Source organism: Meleagris gallopavo, chromosome 10 (genome assembly GCF_905368555.1).
Source record: "Meleagris gallopavo chromosome 10, MGAL_WU_HG_1.1, whole genome shotgun sequence".
Taxonomy (NCBI): domain Eukaryota; kingdom Metazoa; phylum Chordata; class Aves; order Galliformes; family Phasianidae; genus Meleagris; species Meleagris gallopavo.
In genome coordinates this window covers 9,746,138-9,764,612 of record NC_139413.1, presented here as the reverse complement: position 1 = coordinate 9,764,612, position 18,475 = coordinate 9,746,138, and the positions used below count along the sequence as shown (strand labels likewise).

Sequence of the window (18,475 nt, the reverse complement as noted above, 5' to 3'; positions counted from 1 at the left end):
GGCACTTGTGTTAATTAACTGCTGAAGCAAGATGGTCCTAACGGCTAGAAAGGTCGATTAATGCATAAATAAAGTCTTCTGGGATGGGAAACTTGGAAAGAGTAGACAATTCTGTGTCCTGTAGCAGAGAATCAAAGGTACCCCATGTGATAACCTCAGGAAGGTTTCTCTCCTTTCACTGCTTGAGGAGGTGGATGCGCAGAGTGCTCTGCAGATCCCACATACCATGAGAAGGACAGCCCTGACAGAAAGCACACAGCTCTTTTCTTTTTCTTTTTTTTTTTTTTTTTTTTTTTTTTTTTTTTGGTAGAATTTCACTAAAGTGCTGATAATAGTTCCTTTGAAGTCAAGGAAAAGGTTCCTACCAGATTTTAGATCTGACTGCTAAAGGTTTAGCCGGATTCATTCCAAAATATTTTTTGTTCAACTTTTGTGTTGTCAATAATATGCACATTTTTACACTGCATATTAACTATAATTTCAGATAGTAGTAAATATATATATATATATATATCCCCAGTGGTTGTAGAATGACTATCTAGCTAAATCAAAGAAAAATCTCATCCCACATTGTTCTTTCGTGATTAGTTTTTGATCTAAGAGCAAAGAGTTTCTTTCTGACACTAGAATACTCAGCCTGTATACAATGTTATTAAGCCCTTTCGAATTTATTTTTATATTCTTTTTGCCTTGAAGCTTCTTTTTTTAAGCTCTAGAGTTTTCTGACCCTGCCTCGGCTACACTTGCAGTTCCAGCAGTAACAGAAACCTCTAAGTTGCAGTACGCATGTGAAAAATATCCTCCGTTTTAACAGTTACTTGCCCTCACATTACGTCCTCCAAATGTAATCCATCTCAGAATCTGACCAAAAAGCACTTGAGGAAGGCATACTTGCTACTCTGTGGCTTGGGGTTTTTCACTTTTTTTGTTATCCTGCCCTGCAGCCCCACGTAGCACCGGTTTGCTGGTTCCACAAAGCTAATGCTGCAGAGAGCCGTGACCCCCAGCTTGGGTGCCAGGGCCTGGGTTTTTCCTCACATGGATGGATCAATGGGATTATACATGGGGTGTTATTCTGGCATGCACGTGACAGCACTAAAATAATATCCCTCTGTGATGTACCCCAAAGCAGAACTTTGCTCAGTGGAAATAGGAGTACAAAAATGTGCTTTACTTTTATTTATAGGGAAATGTTTTCATTAACATTCAGCTCAAAACCTGACAATCAAAGTAAAGATATGTTGGCATTAAACTTTAAAGGGGACAGACAAATACCGTTCATATTTCAACTATGTATTTGCTGTACTTGAATACTCTTTTGTTTTACAAGAACACGTCACAAGAAGGTTATTTTCACTAGTACTTGGAGTAATTCTAGCAATTTCTCCAATTTAATTATAAACTCATTAGAGAATAAGAGAGAAAAAAACTTGTGTATTTAAGAGCATGTCAATTTATCCTTAACTCCCAAGTGCAATTAGCTTTTTAAATTTATCTACTGTAATATGTCAGCAAGGAAGATTGCCCTTCTTTTTCTGTAAACAAATCTAAAATCATTAGGAATTGAAATAATTAAATAGTTACTGTGTTTATTTTCACATTAGCAGTCTCCAGTGGTTCAGTGGTTTGCCAGTGTTTTAGGCAGGTTATACTCCTGCCCATTTTCCAGTGATTCTAAATACTATTTTATTTGTTTCCAGCTGCCATCCTGATTACATAAGTCCTGGCAATCAGCTCAGAGTAGTTTCAGTCTTGTAGTGACTTGAAGGGGAGCAGAGCATAAGAATCTGGAAGGCTGATAAAGCCTTTAATTCTGCTACTCCCTTTTGAAACCAGTGGAATTAAACCACCAGATTTAACTCACCACCTTTCCTCATTAGCATTTGATCATCTTTTTTTTTGGCCCATTTTGCAAAACGTCAAGTATTTCAGTACTGATCTCCCTCAGCTGTCTTTCAAGGAAGCCCCATATCATGCAGAATCAGTGTTTGAGGAGAGGAACCAAGCTCTTTTGTAGTATAATTCATTTTGCCATTGAACATTAAAGAAATAGAGATGAAACTCTTGATGAAAGAAATGAGAATTTTTCTTTCTGTGTTACTTTATATGCTGAAAAGCTATCCAAAGAGCCTTTCTGAATAAATTTGGTGATTCCGATATCTTGCAGAAACTTTCTTTCCTTTAAGCTTTTCATTTCAAAAGATTTCAATTTAATGCCTAAAGATTTTCTGGATCACATGTACAAATGATCTCCGGCACTGGGATGTCCTTCAGGTTGTATCAGTGATAATGCGTACATGATCCAAGCTGAAGCAGTACAACATACTACCATGTTAAAAGTTTAAAATCTCTCTCAGGTATTTCACAAGTAACAGGGACTACCAATTTGCAGAGGTTTTGTTTTGTTTTGTTTTTCTGTGATCCTGATTCCTTCCACCAGCTCACATGGTGAGCTTTTCTGCAGTCAGTTTTGCCTATTTCTGTACTTAACTACATATGTTTAGAAGATGAGTTTTCAAGGACCCTCATCAAATTAACAAGTTCCTCAGAAGATAGATGGACTTAGAATATACATATGCTTTTTCTTGACACAGGTAATATTTTTCTCTCTCTACTAATCTTTTTTGTTGTAAGAAATAAGATGTCACCTGTGATTTAGGAAAATGTTCAAAACTAAGACAGTTAACATTTCTGCCTTTTCACTTCTTTTCCTCTAGTAAAGCACTGTAGTAAATGTTCTGCACAGTATGTGAAGCTACATATTGAAATAAGAGACCAAATCTGATACTAGTTTCAGGTGCCATCCCCTAAATCAGGAGTAATTTCTATGATTTCAGTTACCTGTACTTAACTGATAGGTTTCAAATACAGGAGAAGTGAGAGAAAACAAGTGAAGAAAAGGGAGAGAGGAAGAAGGAAGGAAAGAATATCAGAGGACAGAACTGACAAGGTTGTCACAGCTTCTATTTGAAAGAAATGAAGAAAAAAGATAAATAAATAATGAACAAAAACATACCTCTCCATCTTTTCATCTTCTGCTATCCTCAGCTAATAAGGCAAGACAATTCTGCTAATTTCAGGGGAAGTCCAGTGACACAGTAACACAGAGATACCTATTAAGAAGACCTGAAAGTTAATAATAAAGGTCAAGGTCTAGTAGCCTTGTTCCTGTGAATTGTTACAGAGGGGCTGTGAGATCCCTTCCTATCCTTTGCTCTAGTACCTCTCTGGGATTAGTGTGCCTCAGCAGTATCAGTGATCCGTGCATGAAGGGAGTCATCATGATTCTTACATGATCACTTGCATGAGGACTGTAGTGCAAATGAGTCAGCACCACAGACCCTCAATAAAACAGATAAAACATCTTGTTAACTGGACTGAACAACAGAGTAAGTGTTCAACACTACTGTAATTCTGATTTCATTGAATATAAAATTGTTTGTGGAAAAGCAAGAAAAGAGCTACAGAAAGAGAAGGCAATGCTGTGAATTTAGCACACAGCAATATGGTCAAGAAAAAGGAGATGAAAGGTTACACTGCAGGTAAGTTCCCAAGAGAATGTCTGGCTGCTGACGCATGAGGAAAGCATAATGTTAGCTGCAGCCCTTTGCAGGAGAACAGGCTGCGTCCTGGTTAGCTTTGTGGAATACGGTAAAAATGAAAGGATATGCTGAGTGGCAGGAGACATCATAATGACATTAGGAGGGAGCAGGAACTTGACATACTACCACTCATGTATGAATCTATCTGAAAGTAGACTTCTAATTTCTACAGTTCACAGAGTTCTTGGAGATTTATAATCTGTCTATTAAGTATCTGCTTCCTCATACAGCACATCATCCAAGCAAGTAGCAACAGCAACTAATTCAAAGGAAATATCTCATTGGCATGATTTTTATGCCTGAAAGACAGTCATACTCAGAAGAAACTTTTGCACTTCACTGATGATTATTTTGAGCATTCTGGGGTGATGACCACTATTTTAACATAAGACTGAAAACAAACAAAAACAATTCAATAAAAGGCTAATAATCAATTGCCTCATACTGTGGATTAGAGCTGAGCAGGCCTTAGGACATACTACGGATAGTTCAATACACGTTGTATATACACACATACATATCCCAGTGCCAGAGGGCATTTTTCTAAAGTTAGTCTTTCTTTGAACCATTTAGTCCTCCCTCTGAATTTGACAGCTCTGAAGATATCAGTAGTTGTCTGCTTCTTCCTTGCAACCCTCCTGGAATTTCTTGTGATAAGTCCTCAGTTGCTTTCATTTTCACCCTTGAATTCATTTCTGTCTTTATAGGAGCTATTCAGCGTCTTTGTTCACTACCATTCAGTATTCCCACTTTCACCCTATCTAGATAGGCGTTAAGCTGTAATATGATACAATATCTGATATAGTAAAACTTATAAAATATTTTGAAATACACTTAAGAAAGATTAAGAAAGATTGGTAGAGAAGCACAATGGATTGTTATAATCAGTCTTCTCTGCACCATCACTGATAAACAACCTAACAGGAGTACCAGTATAAATGTTAATGATAGCAGCACTGTCTTGATGACGGAGGGACACCATGGGTCATGTTTAGCTGCCATCAGTATTTCTGTGAAGTTGCATGTGAAACCTATTAGCAACCAAAAAGATAAAATCTGATTACAATAATGATATATACTCATACATTGAGATATGCATCTTTACACTCAACTAATTAGTTGGCACTGACTGTTTTCACTTTGCTCGGTGACATGTGGTATATAAATCATTACAATATGTTAAATGCAAATGGTTGGTAATAGGGTAACCATCTGCTCACTGTTGGAAAGTTTGCAGAGGAATATAGTAAGTTGTACTTCGAATAACGATGCTACCCTCACATCCCTGAAATACCAAATATCTAAAAACAGCTGCCTCTGCTAATGCCAATGTTACTAATATGTTTCTTACCCTTTTCATTTTCAGAAGTAAACTACATATTGTAAGAGGTAATTTTGTTCTTCAGTGTGAACTTGACTTCAAGGCTAGAGCCTGCAACAGTAAAGTGAACCACCATTTCTCAGAGCCTGATCTTTTTCTTAGATTGTGTTGAGTGCTTTTGAGCAGCCAATAAATAACCAGGCTACCTACTCTTTTTGGGACATCTTTTCTTCCACAAATATAATTAAACCTTCATCCTCCTCTAAACCCCTCCTGCCAGGCCCTTTTCCAGAGATGACATGATTTTGTACATGATAGATTGTTGGCACATTGCTGTCTGGTAATGTATTACTCTGGAGACCATCAAAGAGTGCCTTCCATCTAATAATCTACCATGCCCTATGAGGGCTAGAGATCACCACTGCAAAGAGGGATCAATAATTTTACCACAGACATGTATTATCAGTGGCTGTCACATACTTTCTTAATGAGCATTTCTGGATACCCAAGTGACAAAGTAATGCATTGGAAAATTAGGAGCGGGACAAGAGTGAAGGACTGCCTGCCAAAGTGGAGGCTGTGCCTTCAAGCCAGAGCAGCTCCTTCTTTCCTTACCCATTCAGTCATTTGCTGGTCAGGGTCACTGTCACAGTGCTCATATGCTGGCTCCCCTGTAGTAATATATTGCATTATCACCTATCAGAGAGATTAATATGCTCACACGCTGAATTCCCAAGCTCTCAGCATTAAAAAAGCCGATGAATTAATTCAGCTCCCACTGACTGAATGGAAAAGTTTGTGCTTTCATCATAGTCAGATGGCAGTGCTGCTATTGCTTTCTTTGGGCAGGAGGGGCTGCTGTCTGTTCAGGGGTTACGCCTGGCATGGCAGTGTCTGAATTAGGATTGTGCTCCTGGAGAAGCACCTGCAGGGGAAGAGGCTGCAGGAGAGCTCATTAGCCCTGCAGCTCTCAGCCCCTGGATGAATTACACAATGAGATGCTTGCTCTACAGGGTCTCAGAAACCTGCGGCTTTGTGTAGGTGTGCTGTCTTGCAAAGCTGAGTTCAAAAAACGTTGAAGGGAGACAGCTTTATGCTAACACATTTTCCTTTGTTGCCTTGCAGAAAAGAGGAGCTGTCTGAACACAAATTTTGTGACTCCATTTTGATTCACAATGAATGCTTGTCTGTTTCAAAATGGGGTGTCTGAACTTTAAAGATATCTATAGACAGAGCTGGTAGGATGAGTAGTACTTTATAATACCTGAAAGGCATGGTGTCAGCAATGGGAATTTGATAAGCTGAGGTCCTGAATTGGATTCCAGCAATGGTTCCAAGTTTGAGAAAGCTCTCATTTCAAATTGCAAGCAGAGGAAAAACAGGATTCTTTCTCTTTAATTGCATTACTTTTATTGAACTGAAGCATTGCTTCAGTTCCCAGAACACTTTATATATTATTTTAATTCAAGTTAGCAGAGACAGAACCGTAGGATTGTTTATTGTTTCTGACATGTTACTCATTTTCCCATTCAACTCTCTTGTGCATTAAGAATTTTCAGGTTTGGGGATGCTGTTTACTGAAGTCATTATAAATAAATTAATTTCCACATATTTGACTTGATGATACTTCTGTGGAGCTTTTGTCTATGTTCAGAACAGCCATGCCAGTCAGGCAAACATGAACTAGACTCCACAAACCTTCTGGTAGCCCTTTGCACAGAGAGGAATGTTACATTCAAGCCCTCAGTAGACAAACCTTTTAGTTTTATTTCATGTATGCTGCTAGCATTCACTGTGACACAAATCCTGGCAATCAGATGCTTTCCATCTGTTGTTTTCAGAGGAAAGGCAGGGTCATCTGAGAGATCTGAGGTTTTTTAGCCTTGCATACCCCGGGCTGTATTTTTATAGCCTCATCACATTTTAATTGGCTCTAGATCTTCTCATTATATTTATTGAACTGTGGGCCAATTTTCCCTTACTTAGAGCCAGGGTTGTAGATTTTGCCATATAAGCACAATCAGGAATTGACTTGAAAAACCATTTCAAAACATTATCATTTTCCCCCCAGGCAGAGCACAGCACAGCACAGCAGTTCCTTGACCTTCCACAGGCAGGAACGGGGTGCAGAAACAGCAGGTGGGACAGGGGACAGAGCTGCAATACGAAAAGGTGTCTGTTTTGTCCATGACCCACTTTAGGAAATGTTCCTTCCACACCACTCCAGCTGCTCATTTCTCACCATTTTCACTTCTCTTTTTGGTGATCATCACTCCTTCAATCATATTGCACAAGGAGTCGCTGCCTATGTGGCTCAAAAGAGGCAAGGAAACCTTCATCAGGTAAAGAAAAAATGAGATGTGAGAGGCAGAGGAGAGGGAAAAACATGAACTTCTCAATTTTCAGTGAAAAATAAACCTATTGTTCTTTGTCTGTGCAGAAAATTCCTTATCATTTAGAGGCTTCATTAAAGACACTGTGCTTATGGAAGTATGCCTTGTTTCCTTTGAAAACTCCTGAAATAATTCTTCCAGCAGGACAGCAAAACAGCAAGGAGCCAGTTACATTTTTAATCACTTACATCCCATAGGAATTGCAGTCTGCCAACAAGGGCAGCTCCTTCCCCTTTGCAACACAGGAAAAGAATTGAGAAATGGGAAGCTGTGGCTCCAGGATGGTTTCTTACAGTTATTAATGAGGTAAAGATCAAAAAACCTGAGTGTAATTAACTGCTAATATTCTGCTACTGAAAATGTTTAACCCAATCCACAAACTGGCTATGAAAAAAAATGATTTCCATTTCGCTTTTCCATTTGATTTTTTCTTTCTTCCGAATCATGAATGTGGACTAGAGAAACAGTTGGATGAAGATAAAAGACAAAAGTAAAATAATTGTATATTTGTCTTCCACTGAACATATTTCAAAAGAAAAGGAGTATTGGTACTGCACACTCAGAGCAGATGACATTATGTTACCTTCTCATCAGTTAGTCACTGCAGAGGTGACCCACAATGTGGTGATTCTTTCCTAGATCAGTCCATTGATGTGAATGGCAGCAATTGCTATTTATGATTTATACAAATACCACATTTAAGATATGGTATCTTAAAAGATATCCCTAGACTTTTGTTTTTTTTTACAGAGTTGCTGTGTTAAGAGATGAAATTCTGCAATCTCTCTTTGTTCCAATAGTTTCCAATAGTTACTTTTGGAGAACAGGACAGGCTGTGATTCTTGTGGTCGGTACGTTTGCTTGTCTGTTAATGCTTCATAAAATATACATGTTTGAAATAAGAGAGATACAGCAGAGTGATACCACCAGAATGACAAAGAGTTGTAAGTCGATTCCAAACATAGGCAAAATCTATTAACATAGTTCATTGGTTTCCTTACTGCATAGTCCCACCCAGATTTCAACTAACATATGCACAGTTAATGTATAGCTGACATTCAGCCTGTCTGCAAATGATGGAGAAATTTATACCCTTCCTACTCCCAGGGAAAAGGTTCAGCAATTAAAAGTGTGCTGAATGTATGCTGTAACATGAGGAAAGCTTTTGCAAATATTGCTGCAATACAAACATAATTAATAGAACATAAAGTTCGGTTCTCTCCCTATCCAAGAGCCTCCCAGTCACTTATAACTCTTCAAATGTGTACTTTTTAATATCCTCTTTTGCTTATCACATTAAAAAACAAGCAAACAAACAAACAAACAAACCAAAACAAAAAAAAACCCACAGATTTGAAATTTCATCTGCCATGGGGAGTAGGTGATGCTTCATCTTGAGAGTCTTGTGGCAGCAGCCAAGTGCACTTCTTCCAGCCTAGCAGCCACAAGAACGGGTGCTAATAAGACCAAGTGGTGTACCACCGTTTTGTCAAGGTGTTACAGAGTTCTCAATCTATACTACTTTTAGCTCAAAACAAGCCTGTTACGAATGAACTTATCTTACTGAAAAACAAAACAAAACAAAACAAAACAAAACCTTCTGTATCTTCAGGCTCAATATCTGGTAGTCCAGAGATTATTATGGAAGGGTAACACTGAAACAAAATACAGGAGTGTTTTCCATCGAAGGAAAAAAAATGGAATTAAATTGTTGTATTCTTAAAATGTTGTATTCTGATCAACTTCTGTTCAACTTCTGTTACAGTAAGTTTGGACAGGTGCCAGAATCTTTTTCCCTTTGTGATATTATTTTATGGCCACTAAATGATTTGGTTCAGTCAATTTGCTGTGTATCACAACAGAACCATACATAGCATTAAATCCATGAAGTACTGCACTTTTCCTCTCTTGAGATTTTCTGTGCAACGTGAAAGCAGAGAACAGCTTTAACAAGATCTGGGTGCCTTCATGAGTATGGTGTAATCCTCCCTTCCTAGATGCATAGGTCAGTAGGAGGAGATAAAACATGAGGAAAGGTGATGAGCAGTAATGGTAGTGATAGGAGATCACGGCTGCTATGGGCACCATTCCAAATCCCAGTGGAACTGTCTCACCTTGCCCCTCCTTTGCAAATATCAATGTTTGCGAGAGAGGACACCAGCTCTGAAATATGTCAGATACTAACACTCACTCCTTCATCCCCAGATGCTTATGAACATATGGCCTAACAATGTGGCTATTATCCTTTTCTTCTTTTTTTTTTTTTCCTTTAATATATTTGTATAATTCAAAAGGTTTTAATAATTATGTTGAAGTTAATTAAGAAGATAAAGCTCTGTGCAATACAGGAGTTTTTGTTAGGGTCCTCGCTGGGCACCTTGTCCTTTCCTACCAGTCAGGTCTTCAGGACAAATCCCTCTTCCTTTCCCTGTATGGCATCTTTCTGCCAGTGTGCAAACAAAACTGAGCAATGGTCTCCTGCCCATGGTCTGAGGTATGCTTTAAGACCAGAAACTGTCATTCACCATCTGAATGAGCCCCAAAGATGAGTCTGCCCACAAGGCATCTCATTACATCTGTTCTTCACAATATAGTGCTGCTTGACAAATGGGTCCTGATGGACAGCCCTGTGTTAATGACAACTTTGTTTTTCAAATCTAATTTCTTCCCCTGCCTACATCTGCTAGGTTTTTTGTTTGGTTTTTTGTTTGTTTTTTACTATGCATATATATACACACATACATTTTACTTCCAGATTAGCTCAAATATTCTATGAGAACAGAAACAGCCCATAACTTTTCATTCACATTTGAGGCTGAGGAAGCCTGTGTGACATTTCAGGGAAAAGGATAAAATTTGTATAGGATTTTAAAAGCTGTGTTAGGCAAGATAGAAATGCAAAGGTTTATTCTTCAGTATAAACATATACTGATTGTTTTTGTCAGCAGTATTTCTCAATTGCTTTCCTCTATGACAGGTTTACATTATTCATAACTTACAATCTATTCCTTAAATTTTCAGTTCTAACAGTTTCTTGGTGGAAGTCACAGAATATGAGTACTGATTTGAAATATTTGAAATATAAAGGAAGTTGTTCAGTTTGTCTATTACATGGAATGTCATAGTCACAGAATCACAGAATCATAGGGGTTAGAAACGAACATATATAGTCTTCACAACTTTGAATATTCCACTGACTTAAGTAACACAGAATGTTTGAGGAATCTAGACAATTTAATGGCTTCAAGACAACATGAAGTATTGTCTATAATTAAACAATATTCATAGGGTATTTCTGAAAAGGAAAACAAGCTTTCAGCTACATGAAGTTAGTAATTGAAATGCAGTAGGTGAAAGAGTAGTTTTACAGAAAAGATACAGTTAGAATCTTATTTCCTGAATAGTTTAAAATCAGTCCCAGCAAATAATTTGACTATGCTGTATTATTAGACTAACAGGGCTAGAGATAGGATGACCCAATACCTTTTTGGTATCTGAGGTGCCTGTGGGAAGTAAACTGCTTCTGGCATACTTCAAGCAGAACACACACACACAAATCACTCGTTTCTCATCTAGTTCTTTTCAGCAGCAGAAAGAATGGGTATTTTTGAGGTATAAATTATTCACAAGAGCAACCGTCTGTTAGGGATGGGTAGAAATATTTTCAGAATTCATGCTACATTAGTAAAAAATTTTTACTAACTTTTTTTAAGCCTCATAAAAAGGCAAAATTTTAGCTTTGGAAATATAATATATATATATATAAATTAAAATTAAAATTAAAAATTAAATATTAAAAAACTTTAAAAAATTATCAAAAATTTCATTTAAAACCTGAAAATAAAACCACACATTTCATTTCATTTGACACAAGTGATTTTTCCCCCATTTTTTTTTTTCAGTTCAGCAAGTGAACTGAAAAATCAATTATTCTCACAGCTCTACTGGCAAATAATTTTTACCACAGTAATTCTAGAAGGAATTATACTCTGACAAGGAGTTTATATTGTATGGAATTTGAAAGTTAGAAAATGGAAGTTAGCGTGATAAACAAGGAGAAATGTTCTGTTCAGTTTTGTCACTTTTCCAAGTTGTGACTTCCAATCAAGATGGAAATAAGAAGAGAGGAAAAAAAAAAAAGAGAGAGAGAATGGAAATAGTTTTCAATGTTTTAAAGTGGATTTGGAGTGTCTATTTTGATTGTAATAAGAAACATTCACTTCCCAGTTATTTTAGATGGAGCTGTGAGTCCTAAGCATTTTAAAAATCAACATTAATGTTACTCAAGAAAACATGAGAACAAAGCCACTTTTGAAATACTTAGTCAGATTCACTTGCTCTGAACAGTTAGTTTTAGAGCTTGTTGTTTTGATAGTTTATTCACGAGTATCTCAGAACACATTCCAGAAAAGAAAATAGATGCTTTGAAAAAGAAGAGGTGTTTTTGAGAAGAATATTGGTGCTTTATCATTAGCACTAAAGTAAAAGTTCAGCAAAATGATTTTTCAGAAAGAGATTAATTAACCTGCTCATGTAGTAAGTCTTTTCTTCTCTTTACCCTTTGTGAGAAGCATCAAAATGAGTTACCATCTGACTACATCAAGAACAAAGCTGGGATGATGCAGCTCTTGCATGGAGTATGCCAGGTGCTTTTCTCTTTCTGGCAACATACAGCAATGGCAGCACTGCAGAGGGAGAGATACAATTCAAAGTTCTTAAACTCAACCAACACTTAGCAGTAAGATCAAGGACAAGAAGCAGAACAGCAAAACCCTGGGGTGGTAGGACCAATTTCACCTGTGTAAAATGGGCTCTTCAGAGTGTTTGAAGTAATGATTCTTGGGCAGTGGTTTCTGTACAGGTGAGGAATCAGGTATAAATCTGAAAAGAGGAATGTTAAGCTAGTTCTCAAAATCAAGTGTTAGTTTTAAGGTAGGCTGTGTATTTAAAATACAAAACTAGAGTCAGTATTTATCATTTAGAAATATCTACGAAGTCGAGTGCCAAAAGAGTCATGTCAGGATGGTCAGGCATCAGGAACAGCAGAAAGGCCTTTCCTGTTACTAACGTTGATTGCTATTCAGAGAGGTCTCCCTTATTCCAGAGAAACCTGGCACTCAGTAGGACATGAGTGTGGTGGGCCCTAAACACCCCACCTGCCCCTCCAGCCTTCGTTCCATGCAAGGGACACCCAGCCGGGATGGTAGCGTTTGGCATCAGCATGATGCTGTACTCCCCTCATGAGGATCTGTTCTCTGGGGACCATACCCACTGCCCTTCCCAGGCACACTGCTTGCAGCACGACAGGCCTGTTTGTCTCCCTCAGAGGCAAGCCATTGCAGTCCATCCATCAGTCGTCTATAGATATCATTCTGCAGCACTAAGTACCGGAGGCACATTCAAAACTTTAAATGAGTTCATAGGAGGTCTCTTAAACAGAAATGCTTTAAAATCTTTTGAAAAGAGCAACAGATGTACTGCTTCGCAGAACTGGTTTCCCTGGTGTGGAATTCTGTGCACACCACAGATATTTTTATGCTGCTTTTCTCTATTATAGTCCTCAAAAAGTTACAGCAATCAGTATGAAATTAACCTTGCTTGTTTCTCATGTAGCAGAAATGCTGCTCCCTGACAATGGTTTGTGAAAACATTTTATTCTCTACTGTGACACAGTAGGTGCTGCATCATGCGTCTTTTCTTATGCTGAAGAAAGTAAAGGTATTTCTGCATCTCACATGTCTGTCCAGCATTAATTGTTTCCAGAACAATTTGTAACAGCTCACTTAGCATAATTCTGCCTAAGGGAAGAAAGGGTTTTTCCGCTATTTCAGAGAGTTAGGAAACATTTTTGAATGATATTGTAAGCATGTCCTCCTGGACAGTAATTTAATGTCCATAATTTTAGATCTCCCACACAACAAATTGTTCCTTTTCAGCAATGCAATGGGAAAAAAAAAAAAAAAAAAAAAAAAAAACCTTCAGGGTACCAGCTGGCAGCTGATCCTGTGAAATCCTACTTCCAAATAAAGACAGGAAGCTTGGTGCAATTGCTAGCAACCTAAAGCAGCTTTCTTGGGATTGCTGATAAGCAAATGTAAGACCAGTATTAATTAAATTAAAACAAACAAAAAAAGTCTATCAATGAAGTATAAAGCAGTGATATGCAATGCAATTTAATACCTTCAAATCTAATGTACAGATTTGTATCAAAATAAAAGGGAAAATAGGAGAAACAGTGACTCCTAAAGACTCTCTAACTTTTGCTGAGTTTTCTACTCTACAAAACTTTGTAGTGCTACATTGTTATACCTTTCATCTGAGGCTTTTCCATCATATTCATGACTGTCTAGCAGGTTATGGCACAGACCTGTTTGTTATACACAACACAATACAGAATGACAGAACGAGTTCTTACAGCATAGCACTCAAATTCTGCTGGGCAGTTGTATTCCTTGACATTTTTTGCACCATTAGGCCAACAGCAACACAGTACTGGCAAACAGGATACTACCAAAACAATCACTAGCATTGCTGGTGCTGCCAGTGGAGCAATGGTTGCTCAGTTGGCAGCACTAGAAGAAATTGTCATTATTAATGTTCATCTTAGTGAGAGATTTTGCTTCCTCTCCCAGAAAGACATGACTGTCCTCAGCTTTGACTTCTTCAGGTAGACAATAAAATCTTCCTCTTTCCGTGATTAAATGTTACAGCATAATAGATGCAAAGAAAAAAATCCATAAAATACCAACATCCTACCTTTTCAACAGTTGTGGCTCTAAAAGGAGATCACACCTGGACTTCTCATCTTCTATTGACTCCCACTTTTTATTCCATGTTCTCAATTGCCATTATCATGTACTCAATTCTAAAAACACAGCAAGTCTAGAATAATATAAATGAAAGATGGAAACAAATTACACCACATTTCAGACAACATGCACATAATTTCATTACATCAGCTTAGAATCTGTGTTCATGGGTAAAATTATTTGTGGAACACACTGCTGGCAAACTCTTGCAGATCTTCTAGCTGCTCTATTGACACATTTCCTTGAAAACTAATATCTCTGAAGAAAAGGAAAAAAAAACTGAGCATTTGGAAAGGTGAAGGAAATTTGTTCTCTATAGCAGCTAACAACAGCTCTCTTTTTCATGCAGATTTGTTTCAGTTTTAACACTTAGATACTTCAGCGAGTGGCTTTATACGGACTCAGAAAGAGACATAGGGAAATCACTGCTGTTATCCTACTGATGGCAAATTTTCTTACTGTGTTCACATCAACAAGATCCTCAAGCACATTTATGGGTTCTTAGCCTTAGTAAGGTATTAGGTAGGAATATATTAAATAGTATCTCCCTTCCTTTCCTGAACTAAACTGCTTTCTGAAACTTAAAATCTTTTTTATGCAGCTGGTTACAAGAGAATGTGAAATGTGAATTAGAAAAAATGTTCAGCGATTCCACTTGGCTAGGTGTATCTAAGTATCTAATGTCAAATATAGGTATTTCTAGCATGGTAGACTGAAATAACTTGGAATTAACTATTCTTTACTTTTGGGTGCAAGCATTGTTGGATTATTTTTACACCATGGACTTACAAGACTGAAGCAATAGAACATTTTTTATCTATTCATCTTTATGGTTTGCATCTAGAATCAGAAGCTTCACATGCTTAACTGCTTAAGTGTTTTTAAGACATTTAATAGATTATTGTCACCTTTCTGTTTGAGTTCTGAGCATTGTTGACGTAGCCTGTAAATATTTTTAGTTAGTTTTCTATTGCCTCTTCTCATTTTGAAGGATGACATCTAGTAAGCTAATGCATTTCAGAAACATTTACAATTTATTTGGTGACGTGAGGTTAAACATGATAAGAATTCCTTCTCTAGTCTACAGCTTCTCTCTATGAGGAGAATATAGTGATGAACATGGAGAGGACTGTTTTGGCTTTTTTTTTATCAGTATAAAAGATTTTTTTGACATGGATGAAAACTAACAGTGAAATCTTTAAAAAAGTCTTTTCAGTGAGTGTTTTACCATCATGGAAACAGAAGGTTCCAGCCTTTGAATCTTTGTAATTTGCTGTTTATTTTTTATGTTAGCTTAATAATTGAACTGGTCGGCTGCTGAAGCAGCACTTTTTTTTTTTTTTTTTTTTTCCCATGATAACATCACATAAAGCAAAATTTATTGGATTGTGGTTTCATGAAAGAAGAAAAAAGGACTCTGAGGCCAACACTTTGTATGCTGAATGTAATGCCAGACATAAACCTCTGACAGCAGAGAAATAAAAGAAAATGGCAGTATATTGCCAAATAACTATCTTATTTATAAAATAAAAATACTCTAGGGAAAAAGCAAATGACAAAGGCAAGATTTTCATTGCAAGCTTCACTGCTATGTAAGATCAGTTCAACATAATAGTGTATTAAAACATAATATGAACTTTTTATGCCATCAGAAAATCACATTTTTGATTCAGTATGACACTAGAGGCTTTTATTGTGTGCACTTCAGGTCTGTGCATAAGATACACCTTTTCAAATCTGTAAATTAAAAATGCACTTGATAGTAATAATCTGCTATTCATAGTCCTATAGAAATACCAATTCTGATTTTGTTTCACAGCAATTTTGTTTTTCTGCAAGATCACTTTGATTTACAATGATAGCGCACTCCAAAAACTGATGGCACCAAAGAATGCTGTGTAAAATTATATGACTCTGTCAAACATAAATCTCAAATATTTTTTGAAAGCCAGTATGCTCCCTTGGCCAATCATACCAGACTAAGTAAATGATCTATGAAAGAAATGAAAATATTTTTTCAGTAAATGCAACTAACATTTCTGTAGATTCCATCTTGTGTACTCACCATGACCCTAAATAAAGTCCCTGTGTTGTACATTATCTGAGATAGGAAGAAGATTGTACCAAAGCCAGTCAGTTGACTCATGTTTTGGCAGCAAGCCTTTTTTTCTAGCAGTGAAAATCCCAGGATTTTGAGGTTAGAGGACTAGCTCCTTGGCAATATTATTTTTAATAATACTATATTTGTAATGATAGCAGAAAATATGCCGTCTTTGATTTTAAGATTATTGTAAGCAGCTGGAGAATGCACACATACAGTAGGAGACCCCTGGGCTGACTCTGCAGCAGGGCACAGGTTTTACCCCTTCAGAAAGGCAGGAGCCAGGGTCTGGGGCCGCAGGGCAGAGCCAGCAGCTGTCCCGCTGCAGCTTCCTCAGGAAGGCAGCATGCAGCTCCCAGACAGCATCCTCTGTTATATGCTGAGGTGGGGATCAATCCATAGTGAGTGCGTAGTTCTGTTTTCCTATTGACTAGCGTTGAGCGTGATGGTTCCCATTTGAACAATCAGAACTTACAAAAATGTTCGCTAGTTTGTGAATACAATAAATGCATTAATAGTTAAATGTAGCATTTGTGTGCTGGCTCAGTGCAAACAGTGGGCAACTGCAAGTCCTGCATGTTGTATTTTTTGTATGAGCCTAGCGAGTCCTCTTTCCTATGCTGTTCTTTTGGACTTTGGTTGTTTTTTTTTTTTTAATTTCAAGCTCTCCAAGTGCTTGGAAGTAGGCCACTGAGAAAGCAAGGCAAACATGCTTTCTGAGTCTGGGTTTTGCTGTTCCCCACTAGATATATTAAACTCATCTGAGGAAGAATAAGAAGCTATTTTCCCCAATTTTCCATACTGCCTGTGGGAATCTAATTCAATTTCCTCCCAAATTTAGCAATGAAAATAGCAAAGAATAAAGTTGAAGAGGCTTCTATATATCTCTGGATTCTAAAGTACTAAGGTGCCGTAGGATTATCGAGCACAGGTTAAACTTCTTTTCCAGCCACAAAGCTACTTACAGATTTAAGCAGCTTAAAAACCTGATCCAACATTAGTCCTTGCTTTGCAAATGAAAGAATAGTATATATACCTACACAAAGTTATTTTTGTTATCACTGAATTTTTTTATTCGTTAATATTGCTGTTGCCCCATTCCACAGAGGAATCTTATTTGCAGCAGGAGATTATGAAGTATTAAAAAAAATCAGGGAAAGGGACATGGAAAATTCTTTTGACCAAAAGCACCTCCTAAAATAAACAAATGAAAGAAAGGATACGCATTTCATCACTTTCTCTACAGCAGATACATTTTAGCAGCAGACTACAGAGATTTTATTCATAACTTCCAGAAAAAAAAATGTAGTTCTTTTTTGGGGTTTCTATTCTTTTCAGCAATGTGGACTTGATGTATTCATATAGCTCAAAAAAAATACAGAATAAAAATCAGAATTGACTTTTTCTGCTTCGCATGAGCCGGAACATTTGTTCAGCAGACATATTTGCAGCCAACCACCCAGGCCATTTTCTGATTGCCAACTGTCCTTACTTGTTTCAACCCTTTTAGGTCAGAAGTTCCTCAGACGGCTCGTCCCTGCAGGGAGAACTGGTAGCCTAGATTGCAGTAATTATCTGTTTCCTCTTTTATGTGTGTTCTTTCTGTCTATTCCTCCATCCTCACAGAAATAAATTGGCCAGCAATCATTGTATTTCTTCACAATAGTCCCCTTTATCCTTGTTTTCATCACCACAAAATCTGCTTCAATAGTAAAGCTGTGAAGACTTCTGTTAAGCTTTGGAAGTTAGGATAAGGGCTGGCATGCTTTATTTTTTATTCTTTGACACAACATGGAAAAATTCTATGATGTAATTAATAAAAACATTCAATAGATACATTAAATTCTGAGGCTGAGCCTCTAGGAAAACATGTTCCACTTATTAAAGACATTTAAAGGGACTTGTCTTTTTTTCCTGTTGCTTACGTTGTACATTCAACAGTACAAGAATTTTGGCACTTATCTGTACGGTTTTACATGTTTTGACAAGTTTGTCTCATGAAATGACAAGGAAAATATAAAGTAAAAACAGCCTAAATGTAAATCACACCACACACCAAAAAAACAGTTCAGATACAATGCTGTTTTTATCTCAAGTATTTCATGATACGTTTTAAAGATGTTTCAATTTTAACTTCCACTTTCTACTTTCTTGATCATCTTCTCTTTCATGGCTGAGGTATCATTTAAAGTGTATTTACAGCAGGGAAATTCCATCTTTGTCTACATTATATTAGAAAACTGGATCTC

General features: G+C 37.2%; 1 protein-coding gene and 1 long non-coding RNA gene across 8 annotated transcripts in view; one reads left to right on the top strand and one right to left on the bottom strand.

The window, feature by feature from the left end:
• The window catches only part of NTNG1 (netrin G1), a 149,862-nt gene that overhangs the window by 69,458 nt on the left and 61,929 nt on the right, over nt 1-18,475 (top strand). The gene's annotated exons all lie outside the window — the stretch shown is intronic.
• Nucleotides 1-18,475, bottom strand: part of LOC104912293 (uncharacterized) — a 263,844-nt gene that overhangs the window by 195,065 nt on the left and 50,304 nt on the right. The window contains exons 7-9 of the long non-coding RNA XR_014885083.1: nt 14,073-14,198; nt 11,842-12,001; nt 3,017-3,113 (exon numbers count right to left, since the gene is read on the bottom strand). This is a non-coding gene — a long non-coding RNA (uncharacterized LOC104912293). The remainder of the gene's footprint in view (nt 1-3,016; nt 3,114-11,841; nt 12,002-14,072; nt 14,199-18,475) is intronic.